This window comes from Caloenas nicobarica, chromosome 11 (assembly GCF_036013445.1).
Source record: "Caloenas nicobarica isolate bCalNic1 chromosome 11, bCalNic1.hap1, whole genome shotgun sequence".
In the NCBI taxonomy this organism is placed as follows: Eukaryota; Metazoa; Chordata; class Aves; order Columbiformes; family Columbidae; genus Caloenas; species Caloenas nicobarica.
Window position 1 is genome coordinate 17695651 of NC_088255.1, and position 7141 is coordinate 17702791.

Consider the following 7141-nt stretch of genomic DNA (forward strand, 5'->3'; position numbering starts at 1 on the left):
TGTGCATGCACACATACATGTACACTCTATGAAATGTCTTAAGATGAGTGCTTATAATTACTGGTAAGAAAATGCACAAACAGAAGAGTTAATGAAAATAGAAACATTGTGGAATTAGGAGCTTTCCAGATTTTATCGAGATTATTTGTGGCTCTAACGGCACTCCTCTCAGAACTCCGGTTTATGTCATTTTCTAACAGGGCACATTAAGTTGGTATAAAATCCTGCCTCCTTGCCAACCAGTAGTCACATCAATTTATAGCAAACTCAAATATGGCTTACAAGTGGGAAGCCCAAATTCCAGCTGAGATTTGCCCTTTACTGTAAAACTGAAATTGAGCCATTTTAGGGTTAGAGATGAAAGAAAACAATGTGCTCATAGACTCAGGCTCAATTCTAAGCAAAAGCAAAATAAAGAACAGAAAAATTAGTATTCTGAAGCCTGTGGTGAACTCTACTGAGCTGGAGACTTCTCATTTATTCGTTGCTAGTGTGCAAAATTTAAGACACGTGCCCAGCTTCATCAAGACTAAAATCAAAACTATTTCTACTTTTCCTCATCACCAATGCAGATTAATTCATTAAGAACTAAGCAAAGACCATCAATCTAGTTTCCAGGTAATCAATAATAAAGTCCTATAGGTTCAGACTGACCCATCTCTGTTTTCACTGGAAAACAATTAGCGGGTTGAATGTTATTAGAGTATATTGGACCAATTCCGATAGAGATGTAATGAATGGAATTAAACTGATTCCATTAACATCTGCATATTGAAAGACATGGAACAGGCCTGGCCAGAAATCTGCAAGTAATGAGATCCCAACCTGAGTCTTCTCTTCAAGCTGCTCTTTGGCACAAGATAACCCTCTTGACTCCAGTCTCCCATTAATTTGCTCTGCAGCTCCCCCTTGATCAGGGCAGCCTGTGAGGCTTTGCAGAGGCCTGACCATGAAGTGCCCTTTGCTGTGCTCTGCTATTGCAGGAGGCAGAGAAGTAACACAGAAACACAACCAGGTCAGTCTCATATGACAACATGCAACCTTGATTCAGTTTGGTCTGCTGACTACTGCCCAGGCTCTGTGGAATAGAGTCGATGTCTGAAGTATTTTCATTTTATTATTTCTTTTAAAATCCTTCCTCCTCTTTATGGGCTTATAAGAGAAACAAGTAGATATCGCTAAATTCTGTTGTAGTCCTGTATTGCATCCAGCGTTACAGCAACCTGTAAGAGCTGCAGACCCAAAGACAAGCCATACAAAGATTCCAATACAAATTACAGCAGGAAGAAGAGAACTCAAGCCATCAAGCCCACATCCTTGTTCATGTGGCACTGCTTCAGTTCTATCTGTTTAAGGTGCCTTCTTCCTATCTTTGTTCCTATTTTTGCAGGTATGCTCTCTGTGTTTCAGCTAGATTATTTTATTTTGGAGTTAATTTCTCATTCACATCCAGTTGTCTATTTCTGTTTGTTTGCACATTAATAATAAAGCAGGGTGAAAAAAATAAAGAAGGTTTATTTGACAGCAATGCATTCATTCTTTTTAAACTCTGAACACTGACACAGCTCAAGCAGCTACCTCGTATCTCCACATTCCAGTGGACTAATGGCGGGACTGATAACCAGCCCACAAATCATTTCTATGCCTGTGAACACATTAAATACATGGCTTCCCTGTTCTGTGCAGAAGAATCTCTGTATTATCGTCCTGTTTTTCCTTAAGTCTTTCCTGCTACTGCTTTTATGGGAAGAAAAAAAAAATAACAGATTTGTGATCATTTTTCTCTATAGCCACAATTCAGAAGTGGCAAAAGAGCTGATAATGTGTTTGACCTTGTGGGAGTGGTGGGGGCCTCAGGGCACCATGCTCTCCTGCTCCCTTCCTTTCTTTGGGACTCTTCAAGTGATGGACAGAGGATTAGGAGGAGATTAAAAGATTCCTTTTAAGTTGCTGTTGAAATTAACTGATCAGACTGTCATCTGTAGGGTCCTGCTCTTCCTTTTCTTGCACTCTCCCTGCTGTGGAAATGAAACTCTCCGCAAAGAGAACAAAAGCGCCACTCAATTCAACTAAAAGGAGTTCTCTGAAATGGCAAGCTGTTAATGTACATACTAAAGATCATCTCCCATTGTGCCTGTCAGTCAGTTTGCCAATAATTTAAGCTAACATTATCTTTTTGCTTTATCTTAAAAGTATGCGAGTTGCCATGACAAGTCCAGAAAAAAACTTAAACACTTCTTCATCTGAATGAAGATAATTGATGACATGTTAAACTTGGGTCTATAAAGGCTAAGTACCAAATCCTGTCCATCTCAAGTCAGCAAGGTACGGATGCTTGGGAAAAAGAGCTCTGCAGAATTCAGATAAAATCTGGCTACAAAAGAACAGCTAAGAAGTCATCAGAAGTTTGTGCTCATTTTGATAGATAGGACAAAAAAAACGAACTTATGATGCATCCACTGCAGAAAGAAGTCATACAAGGGGATCAGACTAGGTCTCGAGTATGGAAAAAGCAGCAGACAAATATCACAAATCAAGACTGTCAATGCTTGGGGTGGGGGCTGTCATCTTTAGATTAAACTCCCAAAATAATGGAGTCCTGATCTCACATCAGGCCATGTAGGCAAAGCTCAACACATCAGCCATAACAGTCAAGTGTTGGCATTGGAATTCTTTTGGTTAAGCCAGTAGTGACTCAAGGAGGTACTTATGACAGAGAAGTAGTTTCAGGGTGGAACAATAAGTGTGATTTTCCACGGAGAAGGAGTGAAGGGGAACGGAACAAGAGAAAGGACAGCTAATGAGCTAGGTATTTCTGTGGAAAAGAAGATGATACAATTTTTTTTTTTTTTTTTAATCTCAAGATCACCACTAGAAATGCATGCTTCCCATTCAAAGGTGCAATCCAGCATAAATTTGGTTAAGACTAGGCTCAGATCAATATTCCTTTAGGTTGTGAAAAGGTGTTGTGGCCTAGAAAGCCCTAAAGTTACAACTGCTGTTGATAGAGGAATGTCCATTTGCAGACTCTTGGACTACATTAGCTAGCTCCTGATAGCAAAAATCTTTATAAGAGCAATCTACAATGTTTGGCAACTTCTGCTATCTTTATATTAAATTTGGCTGATGAGCTACTACACTTAAGCACGTCCATGCACGTTGTTTGTGCAAAGGGCTTTCAAGATGAGGGAGTTTTAGGACACTGAAAATTCTCTTTTCCTTCTTCATACATGCATACACTACCTGGAAATGCACAGGCACCATAACTTTGAAAATGCTGGGACTCCTTTGTAGCTAAGGCAGAAATTTTCTTCTCAGGGTTACTAGCTATTTAGAGAATACCTTTAAATTATCTCTTCTTCCTTTCATCAAGATCATTAATTGCATGTGTACTTGCAGTGCTATCTGCGACAGGTGTCATCACATCTCCTTGCCCAGCTCATTTGATTAATTGCCTCCAAAGCACGCCTCTGGCTAGGGAGCATGCCACCTTTTACTACAGTCCCTGCCAGTCACCAGCAATCTATTGTCGCATGTACGTACGCAGCCCTAGCTAAGAACGTCAAAGATCCACATTACCATGCCTATCTCATTCAATTAATTGCTTCAGTGGCAGCCCCCTGGCCAGGATGAATTTGGGTAACCGTAGTGTTAAATGACCCATGCAAACATTTTCCACATATATACTAAATCCATTTACTGGATTTACCACTCACCCATTTTCTGTCACCACATACCCCAGTCCTTGCCACTCATTTGAAGGTTAGATATCACATATACAAGCTTGGCTCCAGCTGCTCATCCCAGACCCTGCCTGGCCTTTGCCCCATGTTCTGGGGCTAGAATATGCTAGGTGAGGTACTTTTCTGCCTAGATCTGAATATCGTTCATTAGGTGGAAAGTGTCAGCATGAAAAAGCTAGATGGCATAAAATTTACATTTACGTTTTGTGGAACTTACCACATCCCTTGTTTTTTCACAATGCCCAGATAGCTGCAGCTTACACCAGGTACGCAACGGCCAAAACCTTACCCTTGCACACCCTAAAGAGGATACTAAAGTCCAGATGGGGAGCTCCAGAAATCCCCAGCTCAATAAGTGGCATGTGTCATTCAGGCCAATAAAAGTATTAGGTCAGAGTATACATGTCCGTGGACTCCGATAAAAAAGACTGACACTATAACTGCAGTTGTGACTGATGCCTACGCAATGTGAATCAGGCACAAGGATAGGGATAGAACATACTGCTTTGAATACATAAATACAGAAAATATTGGATGGGATCCCATCAGCAGAGCCCAAACTTCATAAAAATCAATGTCAGATCCACAATTGTCATTAACTGCAGCAGGACTCCATCCTGGTCTAGCCCTCTTAACTGATTTTACAGTCAGAATTGCAACTGGTAGACATCACTTCTAATTTCTCCATAATAATGATTAATCACTAAATGCTCCCACCTTCAAAAGTCACCCACTAATTAAAAAATGTCATGAGAACAGCATTATAGATGTGTCTGATAAACAATTTAGCCTGACTGCCACTGATTATGAGTTCATAACACATTACTTCAGCGTCTACATTAGATCGGTCAAAACCATCTTAAGTGTTAGCGTAAGTAATTTATGGGGCAGGAAGTAATACTTGAGAAAAAAAACAATACTGGGAAAATCCTGCTGGTCTGGCATGGTTGGTGCTGTCACCTATGAGCTGCTGCCTATAAGCCCTTCATGTGTGACAGCTACACTCTGCACCTCAGGCAGGGAAGCACACACACCATCCTCAGTCTGAATCACATAGAAGCTACACAGTGAACGGTTATCCTCTAGGTTCACAAAAATTGCACAAAAGCTCAAATATACCCTGGCCATCCTTCATTTCAGAGTCACTCACACAGCCATGTGTGCACAGCAGATTTATACACCAGTTAAGCAACCGCTGTTCATTCTGAATGCAGGACCACGCTCGGACTAACGACTGCAGCGTGGCTGTATGCATTGGGAATGATGCTATGATTTCTCTGGATATCAGCCACATTTATAGAGCCTTATTTATTGATCTACCAAAGGTTTCTGATACAGTTGACTGCACATTTTTGTTACAGCAATTTAAGCGTGACAGATTTTACTGTAGCTTGGTTTAGCAGCAATATAATTGGTCACTGGGTATTATGGGGAAGCGAGTATTGCAACAGCTCTGCTGTATCTGTGCTGCAAAGAAAGGACATCCTATCCCCTCAGATTGATGGCCTGGTTTCTTTTCTGAATATGGCATATTCACTCACCACAACCCACATGATTCCCCTGAAAAGTGTGTGATAAACACTGTCACTTGTATTCTTCAACGGAACCTGTCCACAGCTTGCAGCCTGGCCAGACGAAGGGACAATCTGCTCTTCTCCTCCGATTCTGAGCAATCTCAGGATTTGAGGGTCCCCAGCATAATCTTCCAGGCTTTCTCTGAATGCTTCAAGATTGCTCAGTATTGCTGTCTCTCTAACCCTCATCCTAGCAGATACCTAATTCTAAGGCTTGCAGAAGGATGTGCAAAATCCTCTAGAACTTCAGTAAATCATCTTACTTCAGGTGACATCAGTCTATGTTAATATGCATGTTGTTTCAAAAGAAAAAAAGTACATATACAATGTGAAAGAGTTAATTCTGTCAAAAGAAGCACTTACTGCTTTATTTACAGTTATCATCTACCTTATTTACCTTATCATCTACCTCCGAAAGCAGAGTAATACACAAGAGAATCTCAATTCCAGAAAAACTGCACAGTGTAACTTGGATTCCTTGGCAATACAGCAGTTCTGGTCTCAGAAGCTGGATGCTGAGGGGAGCAGCCGTGGCAGGACCAGTACAGCTCTGGCATCCAGGGAAGCAGCGAAGCCACTATTTCTGGGCATCATAAAACACCAGAGGTCTTACTGAACAACACTGCTTGAAACAACTACTCAGCCTGGAAATGGAAGGGAAGGAGCAAATCTGTGAATGGTTCTGGCCAGGCCCTTTATCCACACAGGGCAGCAAGCAAAGGCAGCCCTTCATTTTCCTCAGTACTCAGCTCAACATCTGAAATATGACTTTAAACAGCTCTTTCATTTCAGAGGCTTTATCTGATCACCTACCAGAGCTAATGAAGAATTTATTTTTCCTGCCAACTGAACAGACATACTAAAGTTCTTACAATTCCCATACTTGCAGCCCTGAAGCATCAGAGATCAGCTGTAATCCATAGGATGTAGTGAAGAGAATTTTCTTCCTCAGATACATGTTCCTGGGTGGTGCTGGCACAGGTGGGAAGCGTACCCCACTTCTTCTGCCTGGGACACACATCTTCTTCCAAAGGCTAAACACTTCAGACTAAAATTATCAGGCTGAAAGTGTAGACACGTCAGTGAAAGGTAATGCTTTCTGTTAGTACAGAATTTACTAAATATTTAAGATGATGCAGTGCCCTCATATCACCTTTAACTCTATGATACCAGTATCTTAATAAGTATGCATGGCAGATTAAGTTTGAGGTTCAGCAAGAAATACCACAGCATCTCTAGACCGAGCATTTAACTTGCTTCTGCAGAATATAAAATTGGACTTTGAATGCTATACAGCACTCAAAGATTATGGCTCAGATCACCCTCCCTCAAAATTCCTTAGCAGAAGTGATGAATTGTCCAAAAAGCCCCTTACTGGTGAGATGAAAGCAGAAAATGTACCCCCCCAAAGCCTAGAATATAGGGAGGTGATCTCTCTTATCCCAACAGACCTTGGAATCCATAGCACGGTTCCTTGATGAAACTTCAGAAATGGCAGTTTGTAAGAGTTATAATGGTAACATGTGGCCAGAAGCTCTTATAACCTTATGCATTTTTCCCCCATGAAGACAGCTGCTAAAATGATTCCATACCCTCAAAGAAAGTTGCTGCATTTTCCACTCTACAATATGTTTTGTTTCTATTTCAGTTCATTTAGGATATTTCCCTACCTTATGTGAAACAGTGAAGCTGATCTCCCTTTTACATTCTGATTAAAGATACTGGAATGCATTCCCTGTATATTTCCACACAAAATGGCTTAGGTCCCATTCCAAATTATATGTACTTACTAAAACGGGATCCAAAAATGGATAGAACTTGAGA